The sequence below is a fragment of the Panthera tigris genome, chromosome B3 (genome assembly GCF_018350195.1).
Source record: "Panthera tigris isolate Pti1 chromosome B3, P.tigris_Pti1_mat1.1, whole genome shotgun sequence".
Taxonomy (NCBI): domain Eukaryota; kingdom Metazoa; phylum Chordata; class Mammalia; order Carnivora; family Felidae; genus Panthera; species Panthera tigris.
The window spans coordinates 101,103,073-101,125,279 of record NC_056665.1 but is presented as its reverse complement, the minus strand read 5'-3'; the positions used below and the strand labels follow the sequence as shown (position 1 = coordinate 101,125,279).

At 38.8% G+C, this 22,207-nt stretch overlaps 1 long non-coding RNA gene across 2 annotated transcripts in view; it reads left to right on the top strand.

Annotated features, from left to right (window-relative positions):
* LOC122239607 overlaps nucleotides 1-22,207 on the top strand; it is a 158,094-nt gene that overhangs the window by 52,680 nt on the left and 83,207 nt on the right. The gene's annotated exons all lie outside the window — the stretch shown is intronic.

Below are 22,207 nucleotides of genomic sequence, written 5' to 3'. Positions count from 1 at the left end.
GCACCACAACAGAATTTTTATTGCTAGTTACTAGAGCTATTTGATAGATTTAATCCTATGCAGTGAATATATATGGCATCCACATTGGCTTTAGTATATGTTCTTGAGAATTTATTACAAGGATACCAGGAAAACCTAACCAACAGCTGCTTTTGTCATTTCAAAAGATTCTCTATTGCAAAACCTGTAGAAGTAGTAACAAGGTAATATTTCTTTGAAATGAAATGAGAATTTAATCAACTCCTACCTATGATAATTTTAAGGATCGATCTGTTAATCTGGCTATCTGAAATAAAGAGAGTTTGATATTGATCAAAAAGTACATGGTAAAGGCCATGAGTATTTGCATCCACATTTATCATACCTTCATGGAGTCTGTGTTGAGACCAAGAATAATCCTTTTTATTTCTAACAGGTCAGAACTTCATTGTGCAAAGTACGAACATTGTCTTTCTAGCAAGGTTTTATTAGTAGATCTTGATTTTGAATGATTCCTTGAAAACATTTGGATAGTAGTTATTTCTTATGTATTTGCTGAGTGACTGAATGAATAAGTGAACATGAAAGAAGTCAACAAATCAGAGAATGCGCTGATTGGTTTCTTAGTGCTCTCAGAAGGCGAAGAGCTTTTCAAATCAAATTTATATATTTAATATGAATGACAAGGAAAAAAAACCCTCCTTCTTTCAAGTTTCAATGACTTCTAAGGATGAGGCTAGTCGTTTCTGTTAATTATCAGTAGCATTAAGTACCAAGAAGTAACAACATTAAGCACCGAAGACAACCTGGATATGTTTAGCTAAGTAATTCCTAAAAGGAAAGTTTAATGGAAAATTAAAGTGCCACACTAAGCCTCAAATGAAATCCATAAGCCTCAGCCAATACTTTTGTTCACTTTTTGCCCATAATTCTATTTTTAATGTCCTTGCAATTATAACTGTGGACCCACTTGCTGGGGGCAGGGGTTTGCCAAAAGGGCAGACCTTAGAACATCTCACAGTTTTCTGGATGTAGAGCTGCAGTGCAAAAATAGTGTATAAAGGACATATTTTTCTTTCAAAAGAAAAAAAAACCCAGCTCCAACCATGCCCAGGCACACAGAAGAACAACACTGCATGCCGATGGTGCCATGCCAATTCTTAACAGTACCTCCAGGATTGCCCAGCGTTCCGGCCTGGGTTCAAATTCAGGTTCAGGTGGGAGAAGTAGTATTCAGCAATGATTTGTGCTTGGACAAAACTATTTGCAAACCATTACTCAATTTGCACATCCCTGGAAGAGAGGTAGCCACATGCATTATAGGCAAAAGAAAGTGAATGTAGCATTATTAAAGTTTTCAAGTCAGGTTTTTATATTATAATTACCGAGATAATTACTTTAAAAATACTTCCCTCTGAATTAGGTTTCTTTTGAGCAAAGGTCAGAAATAAATCAATTTTAGACTTTTTTTTGGTTATATAGTTTGGTGGTACGGAGTGTTGCTTCCTTGATGTTTACATTTCTAAACACTATTTTTTTTTTTTTAACCTGTGACTCCAAATCGAACTTGTGTTGGGAAATGGGTCATATACAGGGCCTTTGATTTCCTGACCATAGAAATAGCCACAAAAGTGTATTATTCTACAGGGCTGGAACCCATGTCTATGGTCTTTTCCAATAAAGCTCCACCAATAGGGAAGCTAGTGTTTATTTAGAAATGGCAATCACACTGTAAAGTGACATGCATTCTGACAAAGGCATGGGACCTGGTGCCTAGAATTCTTAATTTTTCCCACTATTGGGATTTGTAGGGCCCTTGTCCTACTCCCTCTTGCCCTCCCAACACGATCCCTGCCAAAGCCAGCTCTGAACACTTTCATCAGTCTGAGACTGATAATCAAAACGCAAGGCCAGTTTCCTTTGAGCACATTGATAAGGCAAGAATGGCTTTCCCAAGGAGTGGCTTGAGAAAACAAATGCTTGGAATATTCAAATTATTTCTGTTTTCCATAATTTATTTGTTTCTCCTTCCACCCTAGCCCAGACTTGCTAATCCCCAGCATTTCTACTTGCCTGTAACGGACAATCATAAATTTCCAGAGAAGTAAGGGTTTGTGGGTCTGAAGCACAGTGACGTTGTTTGTTCAAGATATTTGGAGACGGTGCCAAATGCATAACAAAACATGGTTTATGGCCTTCATTTGGCATTGATTTGTGCTAGAAAACTCAGAGTATCATTTCCTCCAGAAGGTTTTGCATTTTTGATGAGAGAAAATATTTTCAACAACAGAATTCTTGAAGAACTTTACAATGTTTAATTTTGGAATTCCTTCAAAATAAAGCAGCTTTAAATTTTTCTTGTCATTTTAAGTTGTTGCTTTTAAATGGAGCCTTCAAAGTGATCTTTCCAAGGAGTATTCCTTTACAAACAGTCATTTGTGTATCCTGGGGGACACAAGCCAACTTGAAGCACTGGCCGTGTTGTTACAAATGTAGACTTTACAAGAAACTGGTGGCAAGAAACAACATTACACTGGTATGCACCCTGCCACCTGGGCCTGAGCCAGAATTCTTCCAGTGGCCTTGGAGCCTCTGGAGAGATGAATTGTCCAGATTCCCAACAAAGATAGCTTTCACCAAGGAAGAACTCAAGTGTGAGCAGATCAGAAGACTCATCATGTCCAATAGAGAGGGAATATAATGTTTCAAGAAATCCACTGCACAAGAATTAGAACGAAAAAGAAATTAAAAAGCAAGTCAGTTTCTCAAATGCAAATGCTTGTTACTCACTGGAATAGAAGGGGTAAAAAAAAGGGAAAACCAGAGGGGCCTAACAACCCCTGGTCACACGTCCTCCACAGTGTTGACTTCCCTCACTCAGATCTTTCCTTTGTTAGGAAAAACAAAACAAAGCTAAAGAACAAAACTATTAGGTAGGGTCAGCACAAATGGAGTCAATTTTGAAAGAAAAAGCATTGTTATGAGTGATGCTAGGCCCAATCAGTCACTAGTTTGTCTGCAGGCTCCATAAACACAGATTCCTGGCCACACCCCCAGAATTTCTCATTCAGTAGGTTTAGGGTGGGGAACGGGTCCCAGAATGAGCAATTCTGACAGATTCCTAGGTGATATGATGCTGCTTGTGTGGGACCAACTTTGAGAACCATTGTTTTAGCATAATTCATTAGCTTTGAGATCCAAGGAAATGGAAGCACATGATTTTAAGGTAACTTTGTGATAGTTTGGATTTATTCTCATGCAGGTGTCTACCCATGCAAACTACAATAGGGGAAGCATGTGCCTGGATAATTCAGGCCACAGACTTCATTAAAATATTTCATCCCATATTTTCCTATATAGGAAGTTTTTTTTCCTAGGGAAGTATAAGGGGAGTATTTCCAAATCATGCTATGATTGCTTTATAGCCCTTCTTCATTTTGCATACGGATAGCAAGGTACTATTTGTCCTAACAAGCATCTATTGACCTGTTCTCTAATAATGACTTTACTCTGGTTTCCTGTTTGTACAAGGTCTGGAAAAAACTGTTAGGAAATGGAGAGTGTGAATGGGCATGGGGTCTTCTAAAGAAACTAGTTCCAAGATACATCCTTTTCATGTCTGTGGGAAAGGCCACAGGCAGTCTGATGATAAGTTTATGATGTGTTGTTACATCAAGCCTGGATGAACCAAAGAAGTGCTTCCTATTCATCTTCAGGCCAGGCTCTAACTAGGGAGACCCTGGAAAAAGCCACAGAAGAGCCTCAGAATCTCCAGGAGAAATTCTGGGGCAATTGGTAAGCATTTCATCCCATAAAACTGCATGATGACAAGGAATAAAAATAATCTTAGTATTAACTTAAACTAACTCTTGTTTAATGCCAGGGTTCTTAACTCCTATTCTATTTGCCTGCATTTCCAACCTTTGTTTTGTAGGCCTACCTGAGTCTTTCCTTCTGGACACTGTTTTTGTCTTCGTTATAATGCTAGTGAGACCTTAATTGAGTGACCCTGAAATTCTAGAACGTTTAATAATTCTTTACAATCAGCTACTCACCTGCAAAATAAAAACCCTTGTGAATGCTCTTTAAAACTCACAACCAAACATGAAAGTATGGGTATCCTGTTGGTGGCAATGGGCAGCTTTTAGAATCATATCTTCTATCTCCTAAAACAGACTTCCAAAGCAGGTACTTTAGGTGGGGTGTCAGGCATTCAGTTTAATCACATGAAAGGCCACCTATATCATGAGCAAGGGACCACTCTGCAGTGAGCATTATGATTCTGATGCCTTTTAAGTCAAGTTTCTGACACTTGCAACTAAGAAACCTATGGTCACAGGACCCTTTTTGATTGTAAGAATGGGAGAGAAAGCCCAGCATCACTGAGACTGCTCCAAACAGAAGTAACATCCAGTCAGCATCACCAAGACTGCTCCAAACAGAAGTAACATCCAACCAATGCTGACCTGACTTGTCCTCTTCATTTTTATATATGTTCACTGAAATTCACCACTCTGAGCTTTAGACATACCCCACCTCACCTTTGGGTCTCTCCCTATGAGTATGATTCAGTAAGAAAGCACTATTCTCTTTTGCATTATTTTGCTGCTGGGAAACTCAGCTGTTGGGACCACTTGAGAGTCCACATTAAGAAGCAGATGTTCTCCTTCACCTCTGGGAAATCTGGATGAGTGGATGATCAGAGGCTACCAGAAGACATGTATGGAAGCAGCTCTAAAGGTAGACTCCTGTAAATTCTGTAAGTAGGAAACTTTGTTGTCAGCATGTGCCCGGTTTCCCTCTTGGTGCACTCCTCTCTCTTAAAGATGTACCTAATGCCCTCAAGCTGTGTTCTGGGTCTCCAGTGGACCTGTGGGTCTATTTAAGGTGTAGAGACTACCCAGGATCTAGCTCTCAAACCATCCTCTGCTTCAGACTTTCTGTCACCTCAGGGTATGGAGACATACCTGGTCTAAGCTACAAATAGGCTTGCCTAGAGTAAAAGTGTGAAGTAAAAGTAAAAATAAAAAGCCTAAAGTAAAAATGTGCTGAAGAGAACCATAGGGCAGAGTATATAAAATTAAAATGATCCCAGAGAATCGCCCTGGAAGATATGCTTTGTGAGGGGGAGGATCTTGTCTGTTCAGTTCACACCACAATCCCTAGCACCTGCCTACTATGTAGCCCATAGTAGGTGACCCACAAATATTTTTAGACTCAGTGAATGAACATATAAAGTCAGGATGTATGGTCCAGTGTAAGTGCCATTCAGCAAGGTACCTGCTCTTATCCCAGCAGGCTGTGAGTTAGAAAAGAGCAGGTCATCTACTGCAGACCTTGATTTTAGTGACTGACAAGAACAGACCAGGAGGAACTCAGGAGTCAGACACTGATGGAGAAGGAGATGACTTAGGCTTAAAGAAAGGAAAATACATGTTTATTGAATGCCTGTGCTTTACTCACATTATCAGTTTTGCTTGGTGCAGTAGCCCTGAAAAGTAAGTCTTAGTCTGTGTGTTTTATTAATTAGGAAACTGAGTCAGATAGGCATGCTAGCAAGAGGCTGAGCTAGGATTTGTACCCAGATATTTTTGATCCGAAGCTCATCCTGTTTAGATAAACTGGTGATGGAAGAAGAGGGGCTTCTCCAAAAATTTGACTAGATCATGGCACGAGTTTAATGTAACGTCTCCTGTGCCTCCAGTATGACTCTGTAGGACATTACCTCCAACTACCCACAGCTCCCTGACTCAGCTTCTTAGTGACTCTCCATTCAGAATTCCTGATGAGAATCAGTTGACCCAGCTTGTAGAGAATATAATAAGCAGGTACAAATGTAGCTTAATGTACTCATCTCCTTGTTAGGACAAAAGTAGAACAAGAGTCCTTTAAATCAGAGTGGATATGGGAAGACAGCTATCAGTATTTCTAGGATAAACAGGTGCAGCTGACATCCACCTGCAATCTTATTCCTCCTTTTGTTCCTCCATGAGTATCTGTCCCTATTTTTCTGCCAAAATGAGATGGTTTTACTCTTTTTACTTCTTACCCTTGCACAAGGTACATTATATTGGAGTCTGTTGTCAACAGAGTCGTAGGTAACTGATGTAGGTTAAATATTACATATATAAACTGTGTACCTTTGGGTGCTGCTAAAGTAATGACGCCTCATGGCATTTACTGATAAAATTAGACAAGCTGTTTCTTCATTCATCTGGCCCTTGAAGCTGGCTTTTGAATGAGGAGGCCTAAGTTCGGGAGTCGGCCTTTGCTTTCACTGTAGCTGTGTGAGATCAATCATTGCAAGGACTGTGGTAAAAGTAAAGGAGGTATAGGAGAGCCCCACGCAGATTTTCCTTGAAGAGAGACCCTGCTGCAGGGAGCACAGTGAACTTTGCAAAGGGAATCCCAAACAAACAGCTTTGCCATGCCTTCTCCCATGAGATTTGAAGTTTCTTTTATTTCCTGCCCACTCAGAGCTAAGATAGCAGTAGGAGGAAAGCCAGTGTGCTGTTAAATGGTGGGTTTGGGTTTGGAATGATCTGGCTTAGTCATTTCATTAGGGAATACCCAACTGTCAGAATTTTAGGATCTTTCCTCTTGGGATGGTATCTTAGTCCACTCATGGCAATGTAGGCTTTTTCTAGCGTGCCCTTCAAAATTCTTCCAGCCTCTACCCATTACCCAATTTTAAAGCCACTTCACGTATTTGGGTATTTGTTATAGTAGCACCCTACTTCTTTCTCAGTACCAATTTCTGTCTTAGTCCACTCTGGTTGCTACAGCAAAAATACCGTATCTTAAAAAAAAAAAAAAATACCATAGACTGGGTGGCTTATAAACAACAGAAATTTATTTCTCACACTTCTGGAACCAAGATCAAGGTGCTGGCAAATTCTTTGTTTGGTGAGGGCCCAATGCCTAGTTTCTGGATGGCTGTCTTCTCACCACATGTGTTCTCACATGGCAGAAAGGGTGAAGGAACTCTGGGGTTTCTCTAATAAGAGCACTAACCCCATTTGTGAGGGCTCTGCCCTTATGACCTAATCACCCTGAAATGCCCTACCTACAAATACTATCTCACTGGGTTTAGGATTTCAATATCTGAATTATGGAGAGACGCATTTAGTCTATAGCAGATGATCTGTTTTCCCAAAGATGAATCTCATCTTTTTGCTGGGGTATATAAGTCTGATTTGGAGGGTTCTGAGAGTCATGTGGGGAGAGGGTATATGTTTGAGTATGTGGAGCTGGGCGAAAATTTTCACCATTCAGCAGTTAGACTTTCACTTCATCCCCCTATTTTCAATAGGGCACAACCTCCCTCAGCTTTGTCTGTCATTCCTGAATCTGCATCTCTCTGGTCCATTTGCTTGACAAGAAAGTTCTCTGTTCTTGCTTTCTGCTCAAATGGGGGAAAAGATTGCTTGCTGTCTGCAGCAAAGAATAGGAAAAGGTGGTCTGAGTTTAACTTCTCATAGAATCTTTCAATGAATTCTCTTTTCAAGTTTGTCTTCCACCTCCAAGTTCAGAGACATTGGTATCTCCCATTTCTTCTAAAATTTTGTTGCAGCTGTCTCCCCCCTCTGTTCTGTTTGTCTCAATTTATGCTCCCCCCCCCCCCGACCCATTTTATTTTGATGAGGTTTGAGGTAAAACAGGAGGTAAATGCATGGGTTCAGTCTTTCATGTTTAACTGAAGGCTCCTCCCAGGAGCTCTGGAGGGTCTGCTTGGTAGCAGTTACTCCTGTTGGGTGGGTGGGTGGATGAGGGGTGGTTACAGAAAGGAATGTAAGCTTTTAAACTTTAAAGCTACGTTAAGCTTGGGAGATCATATCCAACTCCATGATTTGACCCTGAAGACAATGGAGAACCTCTGTAATCTGCTGAGTATGAGTAGAATTAACTCCATCCAGACAGCTCAGACTTCAAAGCATGTAACTTTTTGTATTGTCACTAAGTTAATTTTTTGAGTTGCCTAGGACAGGACTACAGCTGGGTGATGTTGGGGTAAGATGATCAAGAAGCCATCAAAAAAATGCCAGCCTGGTTTTCCTTGGGTATGCAAAAATCTCCTGCAAATTCAGTTATTCTTTAATAATTAGTAACTTACCGATCTGGTTGAATGGGAATATTGGTTACATATAGAGGATTTATCAATTAAGCAAAAAATATTGAGAATTATTAAAGAAGTTACAAATATAGAGAAGAGAAAAGCTAGATTGACTCCTGTGATATTGGATTGGATTTGGAGATACAGGTGGGGATTCATCATTTTCTTTTAAAAAAAAATTTTTTTTTATGTTTATTTTTGAGAAAGAGAGAGAGACAGCATGAGTGAGGGAGGGGCAGGGAGAGGGAGGCACAGAATCTAAAGCAGGCTCCAGGCTCTGAGCTGTTAGCACAGAGCCCAACGCGGGGCTCGAACTCACGAATCATGAGATCGTGACCTGAGCTGAAGTTGGATACTTAACCGACTGAGCCACCCAGGCGCCCCTCATCATTTGCAATATATAGAGTTAAATATAGGTACATAGATATAAATCTATGTGTATATATGTACATTTTGACAATATAAATAAATAAATAGATAAATAAATAAATAAATATAATTCTGTGTTGTGTTTGTAAGCATGTATGTATACACATACATCTATTTCCTAGCTCTGTGTACTAAGAGGAACTGAGAGCAGTAGCACCCCAATAGTAAACGATACCTCTTGGAACTGGATCTTGGCTTTTAAGTACTATTCTCCATTAAAAGCAACCAAGTCTCTTTGAGTAAATAAATGATTGATTACTGGTTTGGGCAGAGGAGCCTGGAACATTTTTTGACATCAGGAAGTAAAGAATGTTCAAGAGATGCTGGGACATAAAGAAAGGACATGGAAGTCAGCTTGAAAGGGCTCCTACTGGCTAACTCTGGGACAATTTGAGGATCAGAATAAATAGTAATAGTGGATTATAACCCATTAAATAAAACAGGAATTCAGCAAGTCCATACTGATGAATAATGAATACATAAATAGGCAGAAGAGAAAATTCTAAAGCAACAACTAATAAACATAGAATGACAGAATTAGAAGCACACCATTTGGCAACTGTCATAGTAATCAATTCAAGCCAGAAACATCAGCGGATGCTAGGAATATGGTTAACATTTGATGAAAGACAGGATATTTACTTAGTGTCAAAGTATCTCCCCACAAAGTAATTTTTAATTACAAAAGGAAAAAGAATAACTTTACAGTGGAGGATCCTGGCAAGCACTACCTTAATCAAGTTATCAAAGTTAATAACACCAGTAATGCGACAACTTAAATTATGTGCCACCCAAAAAATTGCAATAAGATGAAAATTTCTGTGATATATTCTTGCCAAAAGTCGTAACCTGAATCTAATCATGAGGAAACATGGGGGGAAAACCCATATTGAAGGATAGTCTACAGAATAGCTGGCCTGTGCTCTTCCAGAATGTCAAGATCACATAAGTCAGGAAACTGAGAAATGGTCTCTATATTAAAGGAGACTAAACAGAAATGATGGTTAAATACTACATGTGATTTCAAATTGCATTTTTTTTTTTTTTGCTATAAAGCAGTGGTTCTCAAAGTATAATTTCAAGACCAGAGCTTCACCACCACCTGGAAACTTGGTTAGAAATACAAAACTTTGGACCCCATGCCAAACCTACTGAATCAGCAGGCCTGGGTTTGGGACCCAATAATCTAAGACCTTCCATTGATTCTGATACTCATTAGGGCTTGTGCTATAAAGCACATTGTTGGGGCAACTGTTAAAACTGAGGTACATTCTAATAATATATCAGTGTTAATTTCCTGCTTTTCATGTCATTGTTTGTAGAAGCACATACTATATTATTCAGGGGTAATGAAAAGTTATGCCAGCAATTTACTCCAAGTGACTCAGGAATAAAAAGTTCTTTATAATATATATGCAGCTTTTCTGTATGTCTTAAAAATGCCTAAAATAAAATAAAATAAAAATAGGAGGGGTTAAGTTGTATATTTGTCATATTAGGAAAAAAGTGTGACTCATATTTGTTCCAACTGCTTTAATGTAATCAAATGTGGCACTAAATACAAAGGATATATATTCCATTACATGTATGGTTAAATCTGCAATGGAAAATAGTTTGTTCTCCCAAGAACCATCTGTGTTTATTTTCAGGTTGAACCAACCCTAAGGTTGCTAACATTCTTTAAAACCATGTTGATGAATGACACAATCTCTGAATCACATCAAAGTCAATATGGTTTCTTTGGGGATTCCATATCGGAGGGAAAACATTTCTGCTGAATAGCATCTGTCTATCCATATGCAGAAGAGTCAACGCATGAAACTGAAAGATAGTTGTTTTCAAATAATTGGCTGGATGACATACACAGTCCCTCGTTCTCAACTGCATTACTAATTGCCTGAATACAATCCACGTTCTGATTCTTTTTCTCGTTGTAGATTCTTTGTAAGACTTTCCATTGCACACAACTAAAATACAGCAAGAGCAAAATATAGCCTGAGACCAAGTACATATGTTGGATTAGATTCAAATATGCAGGGTTTTATCTAGGAGGAAAAATCCTTTTAGAGTTAGAGAGGAAGTGAATCAGGCCCATGGACCTTGGCTAACTGACCGATTCACAAACATTGGTGGTTGCTGGTTGTTTTTCTACTTTTGGTTGTCTACTTTGAAGCCATTGTACAACATCCAAATCCCTAGCTCCATTCTTCCTGGTGTTTTGGTGGTTATGCATTTGTTCTGATACTGTGAATGGAGAATTCCCTTCCAAGCAGCAAGTGTTCCTTCCCCAGCCATAATCCCTCAGAAGAACTGAATCTGATCAGTTATGTCACAACTGAAGAAGACTACATTTGTTTTAACAAAGTTTATTTAGAACATCCTGCTGCTAATGTCAGCACACAGATTGGGCAAGTTCCATCAAAATAACTTTCAGACTATTTGTACTCAATTAAATGTTTATTTAAAATTTCCTTTGGGTTTTTCCTCCTGTAAATGTATTGTTCATTTTTCACATACCAGGCACTGTTGTTTAGTCTCAAGGGCATTACTTGTTACAAATTTAACAACTGTGACATATTAAAAACAACATTTAGGGAAGAAATTAGGGTTGAGAGGATATGACCAGATGTTTCCGTGGTGTTTCACCAAAATGTCACTTAAATGCCAACAAGATTTTAAAAGGAATTTTTTCCCAGAGTCTCCCTACCCACTTGACTGGCCCTCAAATATGTTGCCATCATAGTTGTATTAGCAAACCCACTTAATTTTCATTTTAATTACAGTTTTCTTGAAGATACTTAAAATCTTTTCACTGTCATTTTTAAAAATTCACTATGGCGATAAAAAGAATCATGCTATGCCATATACTACTTTTGTGACCCAAATTTTCATGCGACCAAAATCGGGATATTGGTACTTATCTCCTGTGATTGTTATGGCGGTTAAGTGATGTAACGTATGCGGCACTCTTAGCCCGGTAGTTGGTACACAATGACAACACATTAAACAGTGTTCATATGATTACAAACAAGGCCAATTATTGGTACAAGCCAAAAAACACCTACTAAGTGCCCTGGTATATATTTCCTTGGAAAAAAATGCAGTCTTCCCTGCAGTCTCTTAAGTTTTAGTCTTTTGTTGAGATTGTCATTTAGCAGCAGGGAAAGAACCTATCAAGAGGAAACTTCAGAAGAAAGTCATTATTATTTTTTTTTTAAGTTTATTTATTTATTTTGAGAGAGAGAGAGAGAGAGAGAGAGAGCTAGTGGAGGAGGGGCAGAGAGAGAGGGAGAGAGAGAATACCAAGCAGGCACTGTCAGCACACACAATGCAGGGCTTGAACTCATGAACCGTGAGATGGTGACTTGAGCTGAAATCAAGAGTTGGATGCTTAACTTACTGAGCCATCCCGGTACCCCATTATTATTTTTAAATATCTAGTGGTAATTAGATGAGACCTCTCTGAGCCAATTTCTAGATTCAAGATCAAGTAGAAAAGGAGCCTGCAGGTAAAAACAACAGAACAGAGAGACTGTCTGTACCCCAAGTGGAGGATTCCAGGTTTGCTCTCCTTCTGTGGGAATTCTGTTGATGTCAGAGGGTTAATAGAGCTTTTTAACAGTAGACTGGGGCCCTGGAGTTTTCATGATTTGGCCCACATTCAAAAATATACAAAAATATAAAAGTCAGTGAAGCAAATGCTGTTCAACAGAGGTTTTTCAGGGAAAAGGGATAAGCTTGATCCAAAAATATTTTGGAGGGTGGAGACATTCCAAGCATACCATTCCATGCCTGTGCCAATGGAATGTGGGCACAGCACAGGAACAATGTCCAAGGCTGGAGAGCTTTAGAGGACCAGGGAAATTCTGAGTGAAAAACACAAAGCAGTGAAGAACCTGTCCCTACCAAAACCAAGCTTCCCTATTTACAGGTTGCATAGTGAATTTGAAGTGAATTTTAGGTCCATGAACTATGAATTCCAAAATTTGGTGCCAAATAATTATAGTTACACTTTGCAAATGTATAACTCTACTCTGGTCTGTTTCTCTCTCTGTCACTCGGGTCTCTCTCTTTTCCCTCTGTCTCTGTCTCTTCCCCCCCCCCCCTCTCTCTCTCACACACACACACACACACACACACACACACACACACACTGAATTGGAAGGAGAGATGGAGCAAGTTCCAATTACTACATTTAAATCCCAGACTGGAAATAACATTTTGTCTCTTCCCATTGTCTTTGACTTTAGGCTGGTAAAACTGCCATATTGAAAATTAAAAATAAGCAAAATTATGGGCTGCTTTTTATATTAATCATAAAAAGGGAGTTATTTCTAGACATCCTCAAACTTTTTGAATAAAGTTTATTTGCTTGTAATGGTTATTTGCTCGTTAATGGTTGTTGTATTATCCTCATTAGTGTTTGTGATCCTTCAAGATATGAGAGAGTTTTGATTTTGAAAGATCCCCATTGTTCCCAAGAACGATTTGGCCCACAGTTTGAGGATATGGTTGTGTCTGTGGTTGTTCATCTTCATTCCTCCCTATAGGTAAATTGAAGAAATGATGAGACACTTGGGGGTCCAAAAATGACTGAGGATTTTTCAATTGAAAAGTTCAATCAAATGTCTTTCAAAAAATACTTTGCAGACTGTTTTACTAAAAAGGCATACCCTCCTTTTCCTTGACCTGATAATCTATTTAACTGAAGAAGAGCAATTGAGTTTATGGCAAAGAAGCATTCAGGAGGTTGTCTAGAAGTGGGATGGGCCCATGTTTCTCAAAGATGGGGCACAGCTCACCTCAGTCAGAATCCCCTGGGGAGCTGTTAAAACTTCAGCTTTCTGGGTCCTATTCCAGCCCAACAGAGTCCTGATTTTGGGGGGTGGGGACTGGGAAGCTGCATTTTTAATGGACTCTGCAGGTGATTTGTAGGCATCTTTAAATGTAGGAGTCTCTTCAAAGTGGAAATTAGTAGTTATCATAAAAACTAGTAGTGCTTTCTGCCCTGACACTCCTCTAGCTTTGAAGAGAGGGTCAATAGCACATTGCTTTTGAAAATCCAATTTGATCCATAGAGCAAGTCCTTCTTTCTCTTTTTAATGTTTTCTCTAGCTCTGTTTTCCTCCATGGGCTCAGTCATCCAGTCTTCTTCACACAGTAGCATTTGGAGTTGAGCAGTTTCCAAAATGTTGGTATTTTTGTTGGTCATTGTTTTATTCATAATGCTTCTTCATGGATGGTCAGTGACCGTGGTCTACATTTCCAGGCAAGAAAAGGGATACATACTAGCAGCTGAGCCACTTGGCTCTCACCAGTTATGGAGTAGTCTCTTACAACACCTTCTATAGGGCAGTGGTTCTCAACCCTGATTATACATTAGAAATGCCTGGGAAGGTTTAAAACTCTCAATACGTAGGCCACACCCCAGACCAACATCATCCCAATGTCATCCCAACCTCCAGGTAGGACCCAGGCACCTATACTTTGTAAAGCTCCTCTGATATCAGCATGCAACTTAGGCCAAGAACAACTGTCCTGAGGCATTTGTAGAAAGTGCATTGAAGCCTTTAGGACATCCAAAGGAGATCGTCAGTATTTTTCTTTACAGGCATAGCTTCTTCTATCCGCAGTACACTCTAACAGGAGGAGAAACTTTAGGAGGTATATTTATTATAGAAATGTGTTCTTGAGAGAATTTTTAAGTTTCTTTAGAGTTCAACACCATTTCAGGAGATCAAGTATGAAATGCTACAGTGTGAATGTTGAAATTTAAAATACACACGCATAGACTTACCCACACTGTGAACCATCCCTGCCTACCTTTGAAACTCCCCTACACCAACCTATCACTTTGTTTCAGAGAATCTATGAAATTTATCAGTCTTCAGCTGTCTTCTCAAGAGCCAGTAACAGATCTCCAGTGAGCTGAAACAGGAAAAGTTGTTTTAAACCATTGACTGCTTAATAAATTAGCACTAGACGGCTCTTAGCCTAATTTATCTCTGAAAGCCAGTTTCCCAGGGTATCAGAGCAATACCGCAAGAAAAATTATTTCCATTAAACACCACAAAAATGTCTTTCCTGTGATACTTCACCGAAAGGGTGACATGTACGAGATTCTCAGTCACAAAACAGGAAAGAAATGTTTGAAAGTTAAATTAAAAAGTAAAGCACAGTTAAGATTTTATTGAGCTTAAACCCCATTCCTACCCCCTAAACATATAAATCTGTTCTGTGTTCTGTGTCTCCCACTCAGATGGGTGATAAATTTTGGATGCTGAATTCTTATGTCTCTAAAAATAACGTTTACCTAAAGTGAAGTGCAACATCTGGGTCCACTGGGGGAGCATGAAGTGGCCTTTCAGGTTAATTATTTGTGTGGTCAGGTTAGATTTCCCAACCCTGAAAATGATACCAGTTTTGTTTCTTTTGGCCCCTGCCCACCACAGGTAAAGAGTCCTGTCCCAGTGACTTTCCCATAGATCCGCTCCGTCATGCAGAATGTGGCCATCAATGCCCCAATATTGAGGAATTTGGCATATTTTCCATCTGTTCCCTGAGCTGGAGGATGTGCTGTGTCTGGAAGTCCGTCTGTTACTCTGATTAGGAATAGATTAAAGAGTCACCCCAGTACTCTCATAGTGGATGGCATCAGAACAGATCCAAAGGTATCTAATATTCTCAGAGGAGTTTCTCTCTGCCATTCCCATCAAAGGGTATGTCTGCTTATCTAGACCAGAGAGTAGGTTGAGGTGGTCCGTGTGCACTTTTAGACACTACTCAAGTAGCAGAGGTAACAAGGCTGGCCTTAGATTGATCATAATAAGCACGCTTCACCCCCCCTTTCTAATGCTTTAGTCCGTATTCCAAAAGAGGCCAATACCATGGAAAAAGAAACCTTATGAAGGAATGTAGTGAGAGCAACCAGCTGTCCAGGGTGATCCTGGGAAATGATGGTCTTTATTTATTATTTTTAAAATACGGATAAAATCACAGCTTGAAATACATTTTTAAAATCTCTAGATCTTTGTATAAATTTGAGTCCAAATAATTTCATCCATAACATACATTTTTTCCAGGCACTGACTCAAGACCTGGGAGTTATCTTTTCATTTTTCCCCCTTCCCTACCGAATTCTGTTTATTAATTCCTTCTCTTCTCTTCCATTTTCTTGGCTACTTCCTCTCTTTAAGTGTGATTGCTTCATTTTGGTCTATCGTAAAAGGCTCCTTACTCATCCCCAGACCTTTAACCTTTCGAAATTAAAGGCCATTCTGTACCACCAACAGAGCAAGCTTCTTGGATTATTGCTTTTACTTCTTACTTTAAACTTTTGTAGTGGCTCTCTCACTGACTACTGAATAAAATCATGGCAATTTATCCTGGTGTTCAAGGCCTTTTACAGTTTGGTTCCAAATCATGCTTCCTGTCTTATGCTAATGCCCATGTTCCAGCCAAATGACACCTCCACACCCCTCCCCCACGTCATTTCTTAACCTCATCTTGCCCTTTCTTACCTCTGGCTCATATCATTCCCTTGACTTGGACTGTCACTTTCCCTCATCTGTCATTATTAATGAAATCTTGCTCGTTTTTCCTCCAAAACCTACTCAGAAGTCCCCTCTTTCTTTCATAAAGCCTTTTTTTGGCCACTTTAGTCAGAAACTTTCTTTGCCTGCCTGTCCTCAAGCATTTGATTAGAGCTAATCTCAAGGTGCTTAACATGCACTGTCTTGTACTATAGTTATTTGGGTACCTACCTTACTAGCCTTCTGATTGGAATTTCTGAAAGGCATAAACCACATCCTTATTCTTTAACATGCCTTGTATATGTTGGATTGTGAATGAGTAAATTAAAGAATGAAGTTAAATGCTACTTCTTTCCCTTCTTAATCCTTAACTGAAAAAGTGTGATGTGGAGGATAGGCCCTGGAAAAATCTCTAGTATATCTAATTTGAGGGTAGTGGAGACTTTGATGTATCTGAGTTCAGATCAGTTTCCCAGGACCATCTCTGTGTACAGAGGCTTATCTCAATGAATGGATCCTCCCGGGTCTTGGGAATTTCAGGGATGGAAGGGGGCAGAGGTTTGGGACTGTTGTCATAAAACATGTATTTTAAGAAAAAATTTAACCAGAGGTTGCATAACTTTCTGAAAATTTGAGGCTCAAAGCTGGCAAGTATGTGGTGCAGGTGGCCTGGGAGCTACTGAGTGGGCCTTGCTTACTCTGGAAACCTGGCTTCAAGACTTGGGCAGATCTTTAATTTATAGGCTGAAAAACAAAAGACACTTAAAGGGAAAAAAAATACTTCAAAGGATTGAAATGGTGCAGCACAAAATGGCTTATTTTAGGGGAATCATAGGCCCTTAAAAATTAATTTCTCTTTACTTGAGAGTTATTTCTGCAAGCAGAAATTTTGGGTAAATGTGAATCATCACACTTTATACGTAACAATTATACCTAACAACGATGTAAATCTGGTCCTTTGTTTCTCTTATTTGCCACAGTACCATGACTGTGTTAGCATTAACAAAGTGAAGAAATTGTTCAAAGGATGAAGGTGAAGGTGAAGGTGAACTAAGTGAACAATTCAAGTCCCCAAGTTTTTTCTTTTTTAAAATATCAGGTATTGAGGCCTGAACTTGTCAATAATTACCTGTATTATCTCTTAATTCCATTTTGCCTGGATAGCTTCAGATTTTTGATTTGGAACACAAGAGTAATAGAAATTTTGTCTATCCCATGTGATTATAATGAGGATTAAATAACAAATGTGAAAAGTATATTTAAAAAGGACTTTGTACCTTCTGAAGTACTGTGCATATGTTTGTGTGTTGTAGGTATGTATGTATTATTCAAGTAATGCAGCTGATTGCTCTCTGACTTATTTATATTAATCCTTGGAGACATGAAGAGGGCTTCAGAGTACTGTAACTTTGTGTAGATGGATAGATGATAGATGAATGGGTCAGTGTATAAATGTACATATACTTGTATTTCTACTTTAAATATATATAATTTAACTAGCAGTTATACTTTTTCAGATAATAAAAATTTTAGAAGTAGGAGATTAGGTTGATTGGATTTGATATGTACTGTTTATGTGGTTTGAAACATAATTTTACATTTTTTCAATAGTTGGGAAATGTTTCCTAGTGCAGTGCTTTCTTATTTATTTATTTATTTATTTATTTATTTATTTATTTAATATATGAAATTTACTGTCAAATTGGTTTCCATACAACACCCAGTGCTCATCCCAAAAGGTGCCCTCCTCAATACCCATCACCCACCCTACCCTCCCTCCCACCCCCCATCAACCCTCAGTTTGTTCTCAGTTTTTAACAGTCTCTTATGCTTTGGCTCTCTCCCACTCTAACCTCTTTTTTTTTTTTTTTTTTCCTTCCCCTCCCCCATGGGTTTCTGTTACGTTTCTCAGGATCCACATAAGAGTGAAACCATATGGTATCTGTCTTTCTCTGTATGGCTTATTTCACTTAGCATCACACTCTCCAGTTCCATCCACGTTGCTGCAAAAGGCCATATTTCATTTTTTCTCATTGCCACGTAGTATTCCATTGTGTATATAAACCACAATTTTTTTTAAATTTTTTTTTTTTAACGTTTATTTATTTTTGGGACAGAGAGAGACAGAGCATGAACGGGGGAGGGGCAGAGAGAGAGGGAGACACAGAATCAGAAGCAGGCTCCAGGCTCTGAGCCATCAGCCCAGAGCCCGACGCGGGGCTCGAACTCACGGGCCGTGAGATCGTGACCTGAGCTGAAGTCGGTCGCTCAACCGACTGAGCCACCCAGGTGCCCCTAAACCACAATTTCTTTATCCATTCATCAGTTGATGGACATTTAGGCTCTTTCCATAATTTGGCTGTTGTTGAGAGTGCTGCTATAAACATTGGGGTACAAGTGCCCCTATGCATCAGTACTCCTGTATCCCTTGGGTAGATTCCTAGCAGTGCTATTGCTGGGTCATAGGGTAGGTCTATTTTTAATTTTCTGAGGAACCTCCACACTGTTTTCCAGAGTGGCTGCACCAATTTGCATTCCCACCAACAGTGCAAGAGGGTTCCCGTTTCTCCACATCCTCTCCAGCATCTATAGTCTCCTGATTTGTTCATTTTGGCCACTCTGACTGGCGTGAGGTGATATCTGAGTGTGGTTTTGATTTGTATTTCCCTGATAAGGAGCGACGTTGAACATCTTTTCATGTGCCTGTTGGCCATCTGGATGTCTTCTTTAGAGAAGTGTCTATTCATGTTTTCTGCCCATTTCTTCACTGGGTTATTTGTTTTTCAGGTGTGGAGTTTGGTGAGCTCTTTATAGATTTTGGATACTAGCCCTTTGTCCGATGTGTCATTTGCAAATATCTTTTCCCATTCCGTTGGTTGCCTTTTAGTTTTGTTGGTTGTTTCCTTTGCTGTGCAGAAGCTTTTTATCTTCATAAGGTCCCAGTAATTCGCTTTTGCTTTTAATTCCCTTGCCTTTGGGGATGTGTCGAGTAAGAGATTGCTACGGCTGAGGTCAGAGAGGTCTTTTCCTGCTTTCTCCTCTAAGGTTTTGATGGTTTCCTGTCTCACATTCAGGTCCTTTATCCATTTTGAGTTTATTTTTGTGAATGGTGTGAGAAAGTGGTCTAGTTTCAACCTTCTGCATGTTGCTGTCCAGTTCTCCCAGCACCATTTGTTAAAGAGACTGTCTTTTTTCCATTGGATGTTCTTTCCTGCTTTGTCAAAGATGAGTTGGCCATACATTTGTGGGTCTAGTTCTGGGGTTTCTATTCTATTCCATTGGTCTATGTGTCTGTTTTTGTGCCAATACCATGCTGTCTTGATGATTACAGCTTTGTAGTAGAGGCTAAAGTCTGGGATTGTGATGCCTCCTGCTTTGGTCTTCTTCTTCAAAATTACTTTGGCTATTCGGGGCCTTTTGTGGTTCCATATGAATTTTAGGATTGCTTGTTCTAGTTTTGAGAAGAATGCTGGTGCAATTTTGATTGGGATTGCATTGAATGTGTAGATAGCTTTGGGTAGTATTGACATTTTGACAATATTTATTCTTCCAATCCATGAGCAGGGAATGTCTTTCCATTTCTTTATATCGTCTTCAATTACCTTCATAAGCTTTCTATAGTTTTCAGCATACAGATCTTTTACATCTTTGGTTAGATTTATTCCTAGGTATTTTATGCTTCTTGGTGCAATTGTGAATGGGATCAGTTTTTTTATTTGTCTTTCTGTTGCTTCATTGTTAGTGTATAAGAATGCAACTGATTTCTGTACATTGATTTTGTATCCTGCAACTTTGCTGAATTCATGTATCAGTTCTAAGCAGACTTTTGGTGGATCCTATCGGATTTTCGATGTATAATATCATGTCATCTGCAAAAAGCGAAAGCTTGACTTCATCTTTGCCAATTTTGATGCCTTTGATTTCCTTTTGTTGTCTGATTGCTGAAGCTAGAACTTCCAGCACTATGTTAAACAACAGCGGTGAGAGTGGGCATCCCTGTCGTGTTCCTGATCTCAGGGAAAAAGCTCTCAGTTTTTCCCCATTGAGGATGATGTTAGCTGTGGGCTTTTCATAAATGGCTTTTATGATCTTTAAGTATGTTCCTTCTATCCCGACTTTCTCAAGGGTTTTTATTAAGAAAGGGTGCTGGATTTTGTCAAAGGCCTTTTCAGTGCAGTGCTTTCTAAATGTGGTCCTTCTGTCTTATGGCTCTCTCTCTTCTAGTCTGCAGAGTCCTCTGCATTTAGATGGCAGTGGGGAAAGAGATGGTGGGGACAATGCAGCCTTATTAATCATTACCCATTGACTTTAACCATTAACCATTTCAAGGGTGACACACACCACTTCTCACATTCTCTTTGTGAGGACAAGTGCCCTTCCTTACCCCCATGAAAAGGACCAGAAAACATAATCCCTGGCTTTGTAGACACTTCTGAGCATTCACACTTCAGTAGGAAAGGGGAGCAAAATATTTTAATGCTCACCCAAATCAGTGCCTCTCAAACCATCTGTGGCGAAGGACCAGTTCTAAGAATTTTAAATCTATCACAGCCTGATGCTTGAAAAAAAAAAATCCTATAAAAATGAGTTTGTAGAAAAAAAACCCGAAGATATACAAAATATCTTTTTTTTTGGTCAGTATTAGATTCAGCAGACAAAATTGCTAGTTTCTCTACTTTGCTCATTGAGGACTGGTAGCATCACACACAGACTGATACCATTTATGAACCACACTTGAGTTACCCAGTTCCAGATTTCTGGAGCTAAAATCAATAGTGAACATGGAATTTTTTTTTCATGTAGGGAAACAGACAATAAACATATTAATAAATAAGATAATCTTAGGGTAGCAATAAGCATTATGAAGACATGTGACCCAGTGTCTTCTGGAGAGGACTTCTTGAGGAGGATCCTTGTTATGATCAAGATAGAACAGCAGATTCAGAAAAATGTATTTAGAATGGAAAGATACAACCATGTTTAAATTTATTTATTTTGCTTTATTTTAATTTCTGACTTCAGAGTTTTCATAAGGCTCCAGAAGGTAGCCTCTTTTAAAAAAAACAAAAGGTGGCTCAGTTGGTCAAGCATCCGACTTCAGCTCTGGTCATGATCTCATGGGTTCGTGAGTTCGAGCCCCATATCTGGCTCTGTGCTGACAGCTCAGAGCCTGGAGCCTGCTTTGAATTCTGTGTCTCTCTCTCTCTGCCCTCCCCTGCTTGTACTCTGTCTTCCTCTCTCAAAAATAAACATTAAAAAATTTTAAAAATAAAAAGACAGAAGGTAAAATAGAAGTGTTTTTAAATCTTTTTTTCTTTTCCTAAAGTAACATACAATTAATTATTTATATAACAGCTTTATTGAGATATCATTAAAAAGCCATATAATTAATTTAAGGCACACAATTTAATGGTTTATAATACACTCAACCATCACCACAACCAATTTAAAAATGTTATCATTATCTCAAAACAAAAACAAAAACAAAAGCAACCCGTTACCCTTTAGCTGTCAAACCCCTATGTAGGCCTCCAGCCCTAAGCAACCATGCTACTTTCTGTCTTTTGCCTATTAACATTTTTTATAACTGGAGTCATATAATATGTGGTCTTTTGTGACTGACTTCTTTCACTTAATGTTTTCAAGGTTCAGCTATGCTGTAACATGTATCAGTACTACATTCCTTTTTATGGTGGAATCATATTCCATTATATGGATATACCACATTTTGTTTATCCATTCATTAGTTAATGGACATTTGGGTTGTCTCCATTTTGGGGATATTGTAAATAATGCTGCTGTAAGCATTTGTGTGAGTCCTCCAACTGCGTTCTTCTTTTTAAGATTATTTTGGTTATTCTGGGTCCCTTGCAATTTTAAGAATAGTTTACCAGTTTCTGTGCAGAAGCCAGCTAGGAACCTGATTGTGTTGAATGTATAGATTAATTTGAGGACTATTGGCATCATAACAATAGTAAGTCTTGTGATCCATGAACTGGGATATTTCCATTTATTTGTATCTTCTTTAACAACAGTTTCTTATTTTAACAATCATTTGTAATTTTCAGTGTATTAAGTTTTGTACTTTTGTTAAATTTATTGCTAAATATTTTATTCTTTTTGATGCTATTATAATGAAATTGTTTTCTTAGTT